We start from the raw sequence: 16,156 nt of genomic DNA on the forward strand, positions 1-16,156 counted from the left end.
GAAAAGAGTTGGTTGAAAACCTGGACCGGGATCCCTATTGAATGTGTCCTACAAAGTGTTTTCGTTTTTAGAAACAAAATGGCATTTGGGATGTAGAGAGACCGTTAAAAAGACATGCTAAGTGGACAATACAAATGGGTAACGTAAGTCAGATGCAATTCAGAGCTGCTGGGAGGTGTTAGTTTCCATGTTTCGTTTCTGATTTCGCATTCTGATCATCTGAGATGTAAGCAACAGAATCAAAACTTACTGTTGACATTTTTGAAATTTTGTTATTATTCAGCAAATACGGATTTCTGCTTTGTGCAGTGCTGAGCTCTCGGGAGACAGCAGACGGATACCCACCTTAAGGGGGCGGTGGTCCCGAGGAAGAGAATGGCCACACACACTGATAACCACAGAAGAGGGCGGCGTGGGATGGGGTCGGATGCCAGGTGGAGACAGCCAGGTTCAGATTTTCAAACTGGGGCATAAGCATCTGGCGTGTGTCTCCAAATGGCCAGGCCAGATGGGTGCACATGCCTGTCTGGGTATTTGGAAGTGAGAGCTGCTGTCTGTGGACCTACCTGGCTCCCTGCACCCGTAGCCCGATCCCCAGCTCAGGGGTCGGGGACTCTGCCCTGTGTCCAAGAGCCTCCAGGCCTAGATTCCTACCCTGTTCCCAGTCTCTCGAGGACTAGGCAGCTGTCCCAAGCCCCGGCCCCACACTTGCCCCCACACTGCCTTTCTGCTGGCTGGTATGATCTCTATGTATGGTCGGTTCCTAACCCCCACTGCTTCCTCCTTTCCCCTCTCTGCCAGAATAGCCCCCATCACCACCTGCCAGGTGGCTCCTACTCTGTCCCCGAGAGCACTGAGTACAAAGCAGGCTCTTCGAGTCCTGAGTGGCTGAGTGTCTCCGTTTGCAGTTGCCCGTCCCCGTGGGTGGCCACCAACCTAGCCTCCAAGCTCCACAAGGACAGAAGTTCCTTTGTTCAAGACCTCACCCGATAGATCTCTTCCTTCATATCTTTTATCATGTCCTTTAATAAGCTGGTAAGTGTGTTTCTCTGGGTCCTGTGAGCCGTGTGAGCACCCCCCAGCAAATTAACTGAACCTAAAGAGGAGGCCACTGGAGCCTCCAATCTGTAGCCGGTTGGTCAGAAGCACAGGTGACAGCCTGTGGGGGGTGGGGTGGCGGGGAGAGCCTTGTAGGACTAAACCCTTTACCTGTGGAAGCTGATGCTATCTCCAGTAGATCATGTTAGAATTCAGTTCATGCCTGCTGTGTCCAAAAATCGCTTGGTGTTTTGGGGGGGGGGGGGCGCCCACCTTGGCCTTGGTTCCAAGAACGCTAAAAGAACTCCCTAAATCTCAAGAGGCACGTATTCTGTATTTAGATGTGGGTGCCAAGATAAGGGGGGAGGGATCTTGAGGTTCGTGTTTGCCCCTCACCGCTAGCCTTCTGGCCCATCACCACTGCCATGAGCACACATGGAGTCCACCCCCCTCACTCCCCCTTGAGCTCTGCGTTTTGAAGACCGCACCCCTGTCTGGCTCTCTTCCGCTTTGAATGAAATGTTGCCCCATCCCCAATGCTGGGGTGCTGAGAGTTTCTGCCTGAGCTTGTCTTGTAAGCTACCCCAGGGCAAAGCTGCCTTGGCTTCTTGGCTCTGGCCTGCCGGGGGTTTCTCACCTGCCTCACCAAGCCTGGAATTCTGTAGAGCAGTAATTCCTCACCCACCGTGATTTTACTAAGTGGGGCTGAAGATCGTGTGGTCTAATGTTCCCACACCGAGACATTTTCATTTATTAATCTTAAAAACCTAGTTCTAGGGGCGCCCGGGTGGCTCAGTCGGTCGAGCGCCCGACTTCAGCTCAGGTCACGATCTCACGGTTCCTGGGTTCGAGCCCCGCGTCGGGCTCTGTGCTGACAGCTCGGAGCCTGGAGCCTGCTTCGGATTCTGTGTCTCCCTCGCTCTCTGCCCCTCCCCCGCTCATGCTCCATCTCTGTCTCTCAAAAATAAGTGTGAAAAAAAAATTTTTAAAACCTAGTTCTAATTTGAAAAAGGAACATAAAAAGAACAAAACAATCATCGCTCCCTCCTCCCAGTCTGTGGGGTAAAAAAAAAAAAAAAAAAAAAAAAGTCTGGCTTCTGCATACCTAATATAAAACAAAAGGTCAGACCCAGAAAAGCATTTCCCAAGAGTCAGCACAGTTAAGATTTAGCAAAGTAGGGGCACCTTGGTGGCTCAGTCGGTTAAGCGGCCGACTTCAGCTCAGGTCATGATCTCACGGTCCGTGAGTTCGAGCCCCGTGTCGGGCTCTGTGCTGACCGCTCGGAGCCTGTTTCAGATTCTGTGTCTCCCTCTCTCTCCCTGACCCTCCCCCGTTCATGCTTTGTCTCTCTCTGTCTCAAAAATAAATAAACGTTAAAAAAAAATTAAAAAAAAAAAAAAGATTTAGCAAAGTAAAACACGGGAGAATGCACCCGTGAATACATCAATGCGAAAACAAAATATGTGGGAAAAATCTGATTTAGCTGGGCAAAAACGGCCAGTCCTCATCTCAGCAAAGGTGCCTGCAGCCGCACAAATGACTCAAAGAGCCAAATCAAGACAAGAAAAAGTTTCCAGAAGGAGCTTTCAATACCTAGGAACCTGTATTAGAGGAAATCTGTGCGTTCTGCTATGAGATATACAGCATGAAACACTATGGAGATGTATAGTAAGAATAAATAGCATAAAGATTGTTAACTTTCTCCCAAATATAGAGACTTAATACGTTTCTTAGGAAAATCGCTTTGAGTTTTTTCTTTTTTGGGGGAAGGGGGTGTGAATCTCACAGTTGTTCTAATAGTCATATGGAAGTTAAAAAAAAATAAATACCACCAGCTTAGATAACTTTGATAAAAGCCCCTGTGGGGTCAGCGAGTAGCCTCCACCAGGTGCTACAGATATTACAAAGGTGCAAAGACAGACAGGTCCCCTCGAGGGCACAGCCAGCCTGGCTCAGGGCACTGGATGCATTCCCGGAGGACCCCCCGGCTGTGGCTCCGTGCCACTGAGGCTCCGCGCCACTGTCCTGAATCTCAAGTCTGCTCCACACATCCCACCCCACGACGAATTCTCTGTGCCATCAGCTAGAGAGTGTGTCCTCTCAGATGCACTGTCTCAGGCTCTATACTCCTCAGCCTGCCTGGTACCCAGCAGGACGTCAGTAGGTGTTTGTGGCATGAGGTGTTGACAGCTCGGGTGAGCAAGCATAAGGGCACTGAAGGGGGGCGTGGGAGAGGATCTCAGCGGTGTCTCCGTACAGCACCCCCAAAACTTCTAAAGTGAGGCCCTGTGAGAAGATGACGCAGGATTTCTATTTTCCTCTCCACACTGTTCTGCGTTTTCTCCACGGACACAAGTAACTTTCACAATGCTAAAACATTTAATGAAAGTCAGAAGGGAGAAATTAAATGTAAAAAATCAAATCATAAAAGGCAAGAGGAAACTGTTGTGTAAATAGTCATCATTCTGAACTCGGAATGGGGTGGGGGGAAAAATGACAGCAATAAATCACAAAGAGATTGATGGATTCCATAAAATGGGAAACTTCACATCACAACAGTTTAAGCCCCAAGTCAATGATGTGAGTCCAGACCCGTTAGAGCTGCCGGGCAGAGGAGGTGTTGGCCGAGGCTAGACTCTAAGGCTCCCAGAACTCTGATGAAGAGAAGCAAGGATCCCACTGCCCCAGGGCTGGTGGGAAATGTGGAGATGATGTCAGAAAACTAAGTCTTTGGGGCACTTGGGTGGCTCAGTCAGTTAAGCGCGGGACTCTTGATTTCGGCTCAGGTCGTGATCTCAGGGTGGTGGGCTGGAGCCCCGAGTCTGGCTCTGCACTCACAATGTGGAGCCTGCTTGGGATTGTCTCTCCCTCTTTCAGTCCCTCCCCCCTCCTCCCCTCCCCCCCCATAAATAATAAACAAAGATAAGCTTTTAGCACAGTCTTAAATGTGTTTTTTTTTTAATTTTTTTTTCAACGTTTTTTTATTTTATTTTTGGGACAGAGAGAGACAGAGCATGAACAGGGGAGGGGCAGAGAGAGAGGGAGACAGAATCGGAAACAGGCTCCAGGCTCCGAGCCATCAGCCCAGAGCCTGACGCAGGGCTCGAACTCAGGGACCGCGAGATTGTGACCTGGCTGAAGTCGGACGCTTAACCGACTGCGCCACCCAGGCGCCCCTGTTTTTTTTTTTTTTAATGTTTGTTTATTTTCAAGAAAGAGAAAGACAGAGCACGAATGGAGGAAGGGCAGAGAGCAAGGACACACAGAATCCAAAGCAGGTTCCAGACTCTGAGCTATCAGCACAGAGCCGGACGCAGGGCTCAAACCCATGAACCATGAGATCATGACCTGAGCCCAAAGTCAGACGCTCAACCGACTTAGCCACCCAGGCACCCCCACAATCTTAAATGATTTTAAACAAGTTTAGGGGCGCCTAGCTGGTTCAGTCTATACAGCATGAGACTCTTGATCTCTGGGTCATACATTCAAGCCCCATGTTGGGGGTAAACATTATTTCAAAATAAAATCTTTAAGAAAAAAAATAGTCTGGGGCGCCTGGGTGGCTCAGTCGGTTAGGCCTCTGACTCTTGGTTTGGGCTCAGGTCATGATCTCGGCAGTTTGTAAGTTCAAGTTAAATTTAAATTTAAAAAATTTAAAAATTAAAAAAAAAAAGAAAGAAAAGAAACAGTCTTAAAAAAAATAATAAAGACAGGTGCTGGATGGGGCTGAGTTGGTTAAGCATCTGATTTCGGCTCAGGTCCTGATCTCAGGGTTTGTGGGTTCCAGCCCCACACGAGACTCCAAGCTCACAGTGTGGAGCCCACTTGGGATTCCCTCGCTCTCTCTCTGCTTCCCCCCACGCTTGCACTTTCTCTCTCTCTCAAATAAACGCTTAAAAAAAATAAATTCAAAACATAATGATTCGAGTAAAAATCAAAATTAATGCCAAAAGGGGCGCCTGGGTGGCCAAGTCCGTTAAGCATCTGACTTTTGGCTCAGGTTGTTATCTCACGGTTTGTGAGTCCGCGCCCCTCATCCGGCTCCCTGGTGTCAGCGCAGAGCCTGCTTCGGATCCTCTCTCTCTCTGCCCCTTCCCCTCTGGTTCCCTCTCTCAAAATAAATAAACCTAAAAAAAGTTAATGCCAAAAAATTCACAAGGGATGAAAAAAATATGCCCATTTTAAAGACGGGATAGCTGTGCCTTGCAGAACCATACTTGGGATTTTCCACTACTTGGGATTTTGATTTCCTTAAAGGACTGTGTTGAAATGGGGTCTTGATGACTGGGTTTTGGTGCTCCCTTCAATGTTGCGCATCTCACCCAGGCCCCTCCTGGTGGGGATACCCTAGCTGACTGCCCGAGGGCGGCGGCGTGCCAGGCGCAGGAAGAGACACCTGTCGGGGAGGGCTGCCTGACCACCGCTGGCACCGGGGGCTCTCCCGCCACTGCCGGCGGAGGACTCCGCGGGCTCTGGGCCCGCACAGGGAGCGGCTGGGCCGGTGCAGACAATATCGTACACACCACGGTCTGGGGCCGCACCGCAGGGAAGGGTTCCGTTCGCACCACAGTCGCCTCCCGCGCTCGCCTTGGCACACAGCCAGCCGGCTGCCTTGTTCCCGCCTCCCCGCCCACATTCCGGGCCAATCACGGCGCCGCCCCTTCCAGCGTCAACCAATGGGAGCCCCCGCCGGGCGGTGGGCGGGCCGCCGGCGTCCGTTACCCGACAGGCTTCGCGGCAGCACGCCGTGCGGGCTTTGCCTGGAGTCGAGGCTGAGGTCGCGTTCTCGCGCGGCGGCAGCAGCGGCGACGGCGACGCGGTTCCGAGGTGCGCTGGGCGTGGACACGGGGCACAGGCCCGGGACCTGGGGGTCCGCAGCAGCGAAGTCCAGAGGTGGTCGGGCGTGGTGGCGAGGTCCCTCCGCTGCTGATGGCCGGGAGGTGTGAAGGAGGGCGTCCCCGGCGGCGGCTCCTCCGCGGGCCCCAGGGCAGGAGGCCGGGCGGGGGGCGGGTGGGGCCGGGCTCGGGTCGGCCGCCAAGGCCCCGGGTTTGCGCGTTCCTGGGTGGCCCGGGCGTTCCAGAATCCCCCAATTTGGTACGTTTACATTCAGCCCTGGGCGTGGCCCCCAGCCTCGCTTCACCAGCGTCGAGGCGCACTTGCACCCCAAAACCTGGCCTGGAGTGAAGTTACCGGACCTATCGCACAGGTGCGGTTACTTTCCACGAGCAGGTGGACAGCCACCCGTATGTGCGTCGTTGTGACACGTGCTCGAGGAGCCCTCGCAGCAGGCAGGCGCGTCCGGACAGGGAGACAGGCGGTGGACACCAGTCCCCCGGAAGTGTGGGGTGTTTGCCGGCCTGGCAGCGGTTTCCGGGACCGCGTGGGGCGGCGGGGAAGGGACCCCGCGGAACGGACGTTTAGGGTGGGACCCGAAGGTCAAGCAGGAGCGGGAGTTCCGGGTGGCCGGCCGGGAGGGGGATGCGGCGGGCCGCGGAATGCACGTGGCGGACCTGTGCCAGGAAGGAGGCTGGTGTGTCTGGAACCAAGGTGCCAATGTTAACGCAGAGCCCAGGCCCTTGGAGGGTCTCTCGGGAGATCCTACAGAGTTTTAGTCCTTATTCATACAAAGAACAACAACCATCTGTTGCTGAGTTGTAAGCAATAGGTTGAGCCGATCAGATTTGCATTTTGGAAAGATTATTGCCGCCGTCCGTGTGGGAGTCTGTTGGCGCTTGATGCTGTGTCGGATGTCAAAAGTGACAAGACCTGGTAGGGATGAAGGAGGTGTCAGGGGAGAGTCCTGTGGTTCTGGCTTGGTTCTGGGATTGAAAACACAGGAGGGAATCGTTTGGGAAATGAGAACTGGGAGGACACAATAAAGATGGGTACATACCTAGGAGTGGAATTGCTGGGTCACGTGGTCATGTATTTAACTTACTTAGGAACTGCCAGGTTGTTTTTCAAGCTGGCAGCACCATTTTACATTCTCACCAACAATATTTGAGGCTTCCAGTTCCTGCAAACCCTTGCCAACACTTATTTTCTGTGTGTGCTTTAAAAAATGATAATATAGCCATCCTAGAGGATATAAAGTATCTTGATTTGCATTTCCCTAATACTGCTATATTGAGAATCTTTTCATGTGTTTATTGGCCATTTGTACATCTTTGGAGGATTGTTTACTCAAACCTTTTTCTTATTTTAAAAATTGGGCTGGCTTTTTGTTGCTGAGTTCTAAGAGTTCTTTATATATTATGGGTAGTAGACCCTTATCAGATATAATGATTTACAAGTGTTTTTGTTGTACTCAAATATTTCTTTTTGTCAAAGTTTTTGACGTTGGGCATCTGTTCACATTTAAGAATGAAGCCTGCACAATCAAGAAGAATGAAATCTTGCCATTTGCAACTACGTGGATGGAACTGGAGGGAATTTTGCTAAGCGAAATTAGTCAGAGAAAGACAGATGTCATATGACTTCACTCATATGAGGACTTTAAGATACGAAACTGATGAACATAAGGGAAGGGAAGCAAAAATAATATAAAAATAGGGAGGGGGACAAAACACAAGAGACTCTTAAATATGGAGAACAAACAGGGTTATTGGAACAAACAAACCCTTCCCCCTTGTGGGAGGGGAATGGGCTAAATTGGTAAGGGGCGTTAAGGAATCTACTACTGAAGTCATTGTTGCACTATATGCTGTCTTGGATGTAAATTAAAAAAATAAATTAAAAAAAAAAAGAATGAAGCCTGCAACACATTGAATGCAGATTTGAATGCAGAGTCAGATATGAATGAGATCCCAGCTCGCTAAAACAGATATTAAAGAGATTTGCAAAATGTTAATGCTCTTCTTACTAATATATTTGAAAATACACATTTTTACATTTAAAATGTTACTTATGCTAAGTATTGGGTTTGTTAGTGTTAATAAATATTGAAAATTTTTCTATTTTAATTCTAATGTGATAAGTATTAATAGATACTGTCCACATAAACAAATACTCCTTGAGGTTCTCAATACTTTTTAAGAATGTGAAGACTTTCTGAGCGCAAAAAATAAGAAACCACTGATGTATTGTAATGTCAGTTATTTTGATAAGCTAGCTTTCTGTTCATCTTACTCTTTATTTTAAATATTTACCTGGAATTCCTAGAGTAGGATCTTTACTGACTTAAGTAAAATCCTGTAAGCCAGGAGTTACTAGGAATTTTTAGATGTGGTATAAAGTCCATAAATCCTTTAAATTATATGTGTGTGTATGTGCATTTTCTCAGGGAAGTTAAGTGTGTGATTTTTATCAAATCTTTGGAAATTCCATAACCCCAAAGGTTAACAACCATGAGCCAGTGTTAAGGCAGTAAAAATAATAAAAGGCTACTAAACGGTATTAGGCCAATTTTTTTCTGTTACTAGATAAAAAAGAATTTCTGAAACATGAAATTAGACGTTGAATACTTCCAGCCCAGATTATCTGTAAGCTTCACAAATGTATATCTATTTCAGTTTGTACATGTTACAGGCACTTAGAACTTACTATGTATAAAGTGAACTCATCATCTCCCATGGCTTCCCATCCAAAAGAAAATTAATATAAAATTATTCCTTCTCCTTGGTTCCTAGTTGAGTGAGTGTACCATCAATGATGATGAGTTCACTTTGATACATATTAAATATATCATCTTGTCTCCTCTTTTTACCCCTCTTTACCTGGGGGCCATCCCATATTTGTTTTTTTAACTCGAGATGCTCTTTTCCCTTTGAGATGCTCTTTCTTAGTGGTTAGCCCCTATGTGACCTTTATGATTTAGCTTAGATGTCACTTTCTTTATAAGATTTCCGTTACCTTTATCAATGCAACCATGCTATATTGTCGACTTCATTATCTGTGAAATCCAAAGTAGATATAGGTTATATTTCTCTTACTAGGCTAGAATATTAGTTTTTATTGCTTTTTAAATACAACTGTCAGTTTTAAAATTTCCAAATGTGTTTGTGTGTGTGACATTACATCCTTTATGTCAAAATCAATATTAAATTGATATAGTAGTCACTATGATAGCAGACTCCTATTTGCATGTCTTTCAGATCTTAGTTTAAATGACAATGACAATTCCTCAGGAAGGCCTTCCCTACCCTAAGACTAGGGCAGGTCATTTTATGTCACACATAGCAATTTGTGTCTTTCCGAATCTCTGGAGTATAGAAATTTCCTAGAGTATTATTTCCTGGCCCCAATTAAGCTGTGGAATGTGTATTTTTAAAAAGTGTCCCAAGTGATTCTCATATTGGGCAAGTTTGAGAAAAGGGACCCTATAATAAAATTTATGTGCTCCCTCTCCATTCTCCCATCCCATGTTTGGAAATCACTTGTTATGTGTCTATCATGTTTCACAAGGGTGGAGACTAATCAACTGTGTATCCTCAACACTTAGCATATGACTTAACAAACAAATTCAGTCGTTATTGCATTGTGTAATTTTTTACATTTATTCAATATTAATTATTTTTTATTTTATTTATTTTTTTATATTGAATTTTTATTTAAGAATGATTCTCTAGAGAAGGGTATACATTCCTGAAACTGGTATGGAACTTACTGGTAAGAGGGTAGGTATATGTTTGACATCATTAGAAACTTCCAAACAGTTTTTCAAAATAGTTTTAACAATTTGCATTCCCTCTAGCAGTGTTGTTATGAATTCCTGTTTGCCTGCACCCTCACCAATATTTGGTGTTAATCTGTTCTTTTTTTTTCTTTTTTGCCATTCTAGTGAGTGTGAAATGGTATGTTAGTGGTTTAAATTTGCACTTCCCTGATGACTAATGATGTTGAGCACTTTCTCATACATTTAAGAACATTCCGTATGCCTTATGTTATGTATGTGAAGTAATGTCCAAGTGAGGCTTTTTTTAAAATTCGATTTGTGTGTGTTCTTTACATAATCTGGGTAACAGTCCTCTGTTGGATATGTAAATTGTAAATATTTTCTCCCAGTCTTTGTCTTGTCCTGTCACTGTTTTAGTGGTGTCTTTTGATGAGCAGCAGTTTTGAAATTTTGTGGAAGTTCAAATTAACACCTTTTTAGTTAATACCTTTTGTATTCTAAGAATATTCTAAGAAATCTTTGCCTACCCCAAAGTCATGAATGTATTCTCCTATATTTCCTTGAGAAAATTTACAGGTTTGATTTTTACATTCAGAAATATGATCCACCTCACCTCTGTTACCATATATGATGTAAAGGAGGGGTCCAGGTATTTTTCTTCTCCCCTTCAAAAATCTGGTTGTGTCGGCACCATTTACTGAATATGCATCAGACCTTCCTTTCCACATTGAATTGAATTAGTGCCTTTCTCAAAACTCAAGTGGCTCTCTTTCTGGACTCTCATAATCTATTAGTTTAACATACTACATTGCAAATACTGTAGCTTCATAGTAAGTCTTGAGATACATGTCATTTAACTTTCTTCTAAATTGTTTTGGCTATTATAGGTTTGTTGCATTTCCATATAAGTTTTTAATCAACTTGTCAACTTCTACCCCCAAAAAATTCTTCTGCAGTTTTGATTGAAATTGTGTTCAGTGTGTAGTTCAATTTGTAGAGAACAGATCTTAACAGTACTGAGTTTCTTGATCCATGAACATGGTATATCTTTCCTTTTATTTAGTTCTGCCTTAATTTCTCTCGGTAGTATTTTTAGGTTTCAACATAAAAGTCTTACGCATCTTTCATTACATTTAACCAGTAAGTTTTTCATGTTTTTTGATGCTTTTGTAAATGATACTCTTAAAATTTTCATTTTCCAAATCTTTGTTGCTAGAATATAGAAATGCACCTGGCCTTTTATTTTTCAACCTTGCTAAATTCACTTATTAGTTGTAGTAGTTTCTTTCTATATCTTTTTGGCTTTTGTCTGTGCATTATCATGTGGTTTGTGAATAAAGTAGTTTAACCTTTTTTTTCCTCTCCAGTCTGTATGCCTTTTATTTATTACATGGCTAATATCTCTAGTACATGAAATAAGTGGTAAGAGAACAAATGTTTTGTTTTTGGTAGAAATTACTCAATTTTTCACCATCAAGCATGTTGTTTATATGGTTTTTTATTCTTTCAGGTTTTCTGTAGATACCCATTATGAGACTGAGGAAATTCCTTATTGTTTTTGGTTTACTGAGAGCTTTTACCGTGAATAGGTTCTGAGTTTTAACAAATGTTTAATCAAATTCTTTTTCTGCATCTACCGAGAGAACCATGTGATTTTTCTACTTTATTCCCTAACTTTGGTCAGTGACTGACTGCCTTTATATGTTGCTGGATTTGTTTTGCAAAAAGTTATTTTAGGATATGTGACTCTATGTGCTGTTGGTATTTTTATTTTTTTCTTGCAGGTTCCTCAGAGCTTGGTAACAAGGTTATGCTAGATCTGTAAAACATATTGGGAAGACTTCCCTCTTCCTCGCTTTTCTAAAGGACTTTGGTTACCAAAGTTGAATTCTGCCTTTATTTCTACCTTAGTAGATGAGTAGAATTCATCAATGAAACCATCTGCATCTGGAGTTTTCTTTGAGGGAAAATTTTTAATTACATGCTTAATTTTCTTGAGATATAAGACTCTTCATTAATTTAAAAAGGGGGGCTGTGTGTGGGTAGCTCAGTCGGTTAAGCGCCCTACTTCGGCTCAGGTCATGATCTCATGGTTTGTGAGTTCGAGTCCCGCGTCGAGCTCTGTGCTGACACCTCAGAGCCTGCTTTGGATTCTGTGTCTCCCTGTCTCTTTCTTTCCCTCCCCGACCTGCACACACACACTCTCTCTCTCGAAAGTAAATATTAAAGAGAGAGAGATGGGACTATTCACATTGTTTATTTCTTCTTATATATGTTTTGGAAGGTTGTAGTTTTCAAGGAAATGTGTCTGAATTGTAGAATTTATCAGATAATGTTGTTCATTGCATTTACCATTGTTTTAATGTCTGAAGGTTCTATAATGTCCCCTTTATCATGTATGATATTGGCAATTTGCGTTTGCTCTTAAATGTTTTGTGTGGGTTTAATTTGTTCTAATTTTTCTAGTTTCTTAAGACAGATAACTGATGTTAGGGGTGCCTAGGTGGCTCAGTTGGTTAAGAATCTGACTCTTGGTTTTGACTCAGGTCATGATCTCATAGTTTGTGAAATCGAGCCCTGTGTCAGGCTCTGTGCTGATGCAAGCCTGTTGGGGATTCTCTCTCTCCCTCTCTCTCTGCCCCTGCCCTGCTCTCTTTCTCTCTTCCTCTCTCAAGATAAATAAATATTTTTAAATGATAATTGATTTTAAACTTTTTTTCTTTTCTGTTATAAGCTCTTAAAGCTATACATTTCCCTCTAAGCAGTACAACGTTTGATATGTTGTATTTTCATCATTTAGTTTAAAATATTTTCTAATTTCCATTGTGATATGGGGGTTTTTTTGCCCATGAATTATTTACAAGTGTTTTGTTTAATTTCTAAATACTTGAGAAATTATTATCCTTTTAATTATTCTTAGTTGTACTGTAGTCAGAAAATGTACTCTCAAGCGTGTGGAAGATTCTGGCCATGATGTAGTAACAGACTAGATTTATCATGTTGCCATAAAACAACTTGAAAACTAGGCCACGGGTACGAAACAGCTGTTTCCAGGCAGTGCGGGACTGCGACTTCTTAAGGAAAGAAAACATACAGCATGAACCCTGTGGTAGCCTGGCTTCCTACCTGGAACACATTTGCCAGGTCAGTGGCTTCGAACCAGGTACTGCAAGGTGTGCTAGCTTGCTCAGGCAATGAAACCACATTTGGTTGAGCCCTTGCCGTTGGAGTCACCAACTAGTTAAGCATATGATAAATGCACTGGCATCTCCAAGATGTATGTGTCTTCTGCCAAATATGAGAATTGAGTGGGGATCTGGGAATCCTAGAGGCCTTGGTGGTGACACTCATCTCTGCAGTCCCTTTGGATGTGATATTGCTTTGATTTACCATTTCTTTTCCTAGGTAGAGGCAGTTCTGATGCCTTCCACTTGGCTTCTCCCACCGTGTAATAGCCCTTACTCAATAGGTCAGGGAACCAATGTGAGGATTCTGCCATCTGTTAAGTATGTCTTTGCCAACTGTGCTTTCTGAAACTGGGCAAATAGCCACAGGATGGGTTCAGGGACCCGGTGCACCCATTACAAAATGGACCCAAGCTAAAATTGCACTGATCATCTGATCTCCGTAAGTCCCTACTCTGGTTGGAGGGCCGGGCCACAGTGACATTTTGGGTCTCCTAAAATCAGTGTCAGTGCAGAGCCAGTAGTCCCTGAAAGGTCTGATTATTTCCTTTTTTCCAATATACAGTTAGCCTAGCAAAAGGCTGTAAGTCCCTTTGGGAAAGGCTAGGAGAAAGATTAACGGTTTTAATTTTTGTTAGTGTATTTTTGGGGTCCTTCCTCAAGAGGACCCAGATTCCCCTTCATTCAAGGTTTTCTGGGTCTGTAAACTGGCACAAGCCTGGGAATTGATTAAGGGGTCAGGACTCTATTTTTATGATTCAGGTGAGAATTTTGTTCACTTGACCTAGAATTTTCCTGCTTATACAGATGAAATAAGAATTTAGTAGGCTTTGGGGAATCTGAGTAGCTCAGTCAGTTGAGTGTCCGACTCTTAATCTCAGCTCAGGTCTTGATCTCAGGGTCATGAGTTCAAGCCCCACATTGGGCTCAGTGCGGGGTGTGGAGCCTACTTCTGTGTCTCCCTCTCTGCCCCTAACCCGCTTGTGCTCTGTCTCTGTCTCTCTCAAAAATAAATAAACATTAAAAAAAAATTTTTTTTAAGAATTTAGTAGGCTTGATAGGAATTGATATAGGATGAATCTTTGATGGCCTTTTAAATTTTTTTCTGACTGGTTTTCTGTTCAGCTTTTTCTGTTAAGTTTTTTAATTATTTTCCTAGAAAATTACCTATTTTGGTTAAATTTTCATTTATCCATCAGAGATGTGTATAGCAATCTGGTTTTTTTTAACTTTTTAAAAGTTTGCTTATTTTTGAGAGAGAGAGACCGAGAGAGAGCAAGAGTGCAAGCGGGGGAGGGGCAGAGAGAGAGGGAAACGCAGAATCCGAAGCAGGCTCCAGGCTCCGAGCTGTCAGCACCATGCCCGACGCGGGGCTCAAACCCACCAACCGCAAGATCATGGCCTGAGCCAAAGTCGGACACCTAACTGACTGAGCCACCCGAGCCCCACCAATCTCAGTTTTTAAAATAACTTTTTTTTTTTAGTTTATGTATTTGAGAGAGAGAGAGAATGAGCAGGGGAGGGGCAGAGAGGACGAGACAGAGAATCCCAAGCAGGCTCCGTACTGTCAGTGTGGAGCCCAATGTGGGGCTCAAACTCACAAACCATGAGACCATAACCTGAGCTGAAACCAAGAGTCTGACACTGAACTGACTGAACCACCCAGGTGCCCCCCAAATTTTTTTTAAAATCTCTTATTAAAATGCTCCTTTTCTCATTGTGACTTAATCCTTTCTCAGATTTGTCAGGTATTTATTTATTTTTTCAAAGAATAGCTTTTGGTTTTAGTTATTATTTTTTACTCTTTTTAAATCGGTCACTTCTGCTTTTGTCTTAACTAATTCTTTTTTGATTTAAGTACTTTAGATCTTTTCTATACTCTTTTTTTTTTTTTTTTTTTAAAGTAGGCTCCATACCCATCGTGGGGCTTGAACTCAGGATCCTGAGCTCAAGAATTGCCTGCTGTATGGACCGAGGCTAGAGTTGACTGCTTATGATCATAGTTCGTTAAGTTTGACTTAATAACGAGCATCTAAAGCTGTGGGTTCTTTGAGTTATAACTTTGGCCAGGTCCCATGTATTTAGAAAGTCTGTGCTCTCATTGTCACCAATTTGTTTTCACTTGTTGAAGTTTGTACTGCTTAGTAAGTAGCTAAGTCAGGATTCAAAGCTAGATCGCCTGTCTCCATGGAGTGAGCCCTTCTGCTTTCTACAGCTGACCCCTGAACAACATGTGTTTGAACTGCATGGGACCGTTTATATTATATGCAGAGTTTTTCTATATGGTACTCTACTGTATGTGTATTTTCCTTATGAAATTCATAATAACTTTTTCTTTTGTAGCTTAATTGGTGGTAAGAATACAGTATTTAGTACATGTAACATACAAAATATGTGTTCATCAATTGTTCGGATTATTGGCAAGGCTTCCAGTCAGTGGTGGGCTTTTGTTAAGTTCGGGGGGAGTCAGAGTTACACATGGGGCTCGGTGCTCCTAACCCCTGTGTTGTTCAAAGCTCAACTGTAATGTCTTCTCATTGTAGCACAGGACAAGTGAACCTCGATGATTTGTCCCGGATCACCAATTGAAATAGTTCATGGAGAATTAGAACGAAATCAGGTTTTTTCTTCAAACTTCCCAGGAACCTTTGTAATACCTGGTCACCAGAATTCTGTGGAAGATACCTTAGCTTTCTAGGGGTATAGACAGTGAAGATAACTAGGGGCCAGAAGTCCCAAGATGATTTTGTGTGTCAGCTGGACATTTCTTCTGCTGGTCTCTTCTGGGGTCATTCATGTAGCTACTGGGGGGCCTTGATCTTCCTGTTAAGTGACTAACTTGGACTTCCTCATGTGGCAGCTGGATTCAAAGAGTCCTTGTCAGTGACTTTTCTTTTTTTAATGTTTATTGTGACAGGGAGAGAGAGCACGTGTGCGAGTGGGGGAGGGGGCAGAGAGAGAGGGAGAGAGAGAATCCCGAGCAGGCTCCGCGCTGTCAGCACAGAGCCTGACGCTGGGCTCGATCTCTCGAACCATGAGATCATGACTTGAGGCGAAATCAAGAATCAGACACTTAACCAACTGAGCCACCCAGACACCCCTGTCAGTGCCTTTTAAAAACAGCTTTTTTGAGGTCTGTTTTACTCATTTCAAAAGTACAGTTTTAAAACCTCTGTCAAGTGGTGCAGTCATCACACCATAAATCAGCTTTAGAACATTTTAATCCCTCCAATAAGATCCCTTATACCCATTTACAGTTAACTCCTCTTCCCATCCCCTGCCCCACGCAACCAATAATCTGCTTCCTGTGTCTATAAA

At 43.9% G+C, this 16,156-nt stretch overlaps 1 protein-coding gene across 4 annotated transcripts in view; it reads left to right on the forward strand.

The window, feature by feature from the left end:
* Nucleotides 1–1,877: 1,877 nt before the first annotated feature.
* RBM44 (RNA binding motif protein 44) overlaps nt 1,878–16,156 on the forward strand; it is a 51,717-nt gene continuing 37,438 nt past the window's right edge. For 2 of the 4 annotated variants that reach the window (XM_027046464.2, XM_053216014.1), the window contains exon 1: nt 5,838–5,979. The gene's annotated coding sequence lies outside the window, so the exon portion shown is untranslated. Of the gene's footprint in view, nt 1,884–5,837; nt 5,980–16,156 lie in introns of those variants that run through there. The other 2 variants (XM_053216015.1, XM_053216013.1) reach the window with 2 other exon arrangements.

Source organism: Acinonyx jubatus, chromosome C1 (assembly GCF_027475565.1).
Source record: "Acinonyx jubatus isolate Ajub_Pintada_27869175 chromosome C1, VMU_Ajub_asm_v1.0, whole genome shotgun sequence".
Classification (NCBI taxonomy): domain Eukaryota; kingdom Metazoa; phylum Chordata; class Mammalia; order Carnivora; family Felidae; genus Acinonyx; species Acinonyx jubatus.